This window comes from Arachis duranensis, chromosome 4 (assembly GCF_000817695.3).
Source record: "Arachis duranensis cultivar V14167 chromosome 4, aradu.V14167.gnm2.J7QH, whole genome shotgun sequence".
In the NCBI taxonomy this organism is placed as follows: Eukaryota; Viridiplantae; Streptophyta; class Magnoliopsida; order Fabales; family Fabaceae; genus Arachis; species Arachis duranensis.
In genome coordinates, this window is record NC_029775.3 from 36,286,131 (window position 1) to 36,286,796 (window position 666).

The following is a 666-nucleotide window of genomic DNA, read 5'->3' on the forward strand; positions in this document are numbered from 1 at the left end:
TCGACCCTTACTCACGTAAGGTTTATTACTTGGACGACCCAGTACACTTGCTGGTTAGTTGAACGGAGTTGTGTCCACTCGTGCCAATTTCTAAAATCCAATTACAAGAAAATAGGAAACACAATTTCGTCCACAAAGTTTTTGGCGCCGTTGCCGGGGATTGTTCGAGTATGGACAACTGACGGTTCATCTTGTTGCTCAGATTAGGTACTTTTCTTTTCAAAAATCTTTTTCAAAAATTTTCTTTTATTTTTCGTTTTTACAAACTTTATTTTCGAAAAAATTAATAAAAATCCAAAAAAAATTAGAAAATCATAAAAATCAAAAATATTTTGTGTTTCTTGTTTGAGTCTTGAGTCAACTTTTAAGTTTGGTGTCAATTGCATGCTTTTAAAATTTTTCTTGCATTTTTTCGAAAATCCTATGCATTCATAGTGTTCTTCATGATCTTCAAGTTGTTCTTGATAAGTCCACTTGTTTGATCTTGATGATTTCTTGTTTGGTGTCTCTTGTTGTTTTTCATGTGCATTTTTGCATTCATATTTTCCATGCATTAAAAATTTCTAAGTTTGGTGTCTTGCATGTTTTCTTTGCATCAAAAATTTTTCAAAAAAAATATGTTCTTGATGTTCATCATGATCTTCAAAGTGTTCTTGGTGTTCATCT